We start from the raw sequence: 1,033 nt of genomic DNA, 5'->3' as shown, positions 1-1,033 counted from the left end.
TTAATCATCAAGGAAATGAAAAGTCAAATGAATTTGGCAGCAGAATAGCAAGTATTCCAACATTTGCAATAGGAATGACACCTGTATCTAAATAATCCTTTGAAAACATATATTCTGGCCCACCTGTACGCTTTAGTGTAGCTTTCAGAATAGATTCTCATTAGAAAATGTCAGCATTAACTAGACAAATATTTCACAGATTGGAAACAAATATGTAAACGAGGCCCAAAATATAAAATCTTCAATAAAGTCTTATTTTTTAACTAAGTGCAGTGCAATATTGATGTGTCATGCTGAGCATAAATGATATTTTGAATCATTCAGCTTCATTTTTCAGCACACCTAGGGAAATTATCTTTATAGACAAATGCAGTAGTTTGGGATGCTTTTGCATAAAAATGGAGACATGACATATGAATGAAATCTAACAAGTATTACCTCTTTACCTCTGGTCTTTTTTGTACCCTGGACTTAAGGGAGGAAGCATAATATTAATAATGCAAAACTCAATGCTAATACAGATGATATTTTATAATTTCATTGAGCTTATTACTGCAAATGTGATTTCTTGAAACATATCCACTATTACTTAATTTTTTTTCCTTGTTTTTAAATAGCTGGGAAACCACACCAAATGTGAAGTGAAAAAGATGAAGATACTGAGTAAATATGCTGAGTCCTGAATCCTAGCTCTGGTTCATCCCATGCTAGTTGGACCTGTCATTCATTTCTCTGGGCCTTAGTTTCCTCACTATAAAGTGAAGGTGCTGACAGATGGTCTCTAATGGATATTCTAATTCTGATAATTCATGAAATGACACAACGAGAATTGCTAAACTCCTGTAGGTGAGAACATTGATGATTATATTAGATGAGGCTGTATATAGTGTATTTACTACCAAGAATATTGGTTGTCTTGCTGTCTTACGGTCATTGACACTTCCCTGAAGATTATCAACCTCCTATGTCTACCAAAAAATCATATTTCTTAAAATATCAATCTTGTTTTATTCCTTGTATCCAAAATACCTTG

This window comes from Vulpes vulpes, chromosome 3 (assembly GCF_048418805.1).
Source record: "Vulpes vulpes isolate BD-2025 chromosome 3, VulVul3, whole genome shotgun sequence".
NCBI classification, from domain to species: Eukaryota; Metazoa; Chordata; class Mammalia; order Carnivora; family Canidae; genus Vulpes; species Vulpes vulpes.
The sequence above is the reverse complement of the archived record's forward strand: the minus strand, read 5'-3'. Positions refer to the sequence as shown.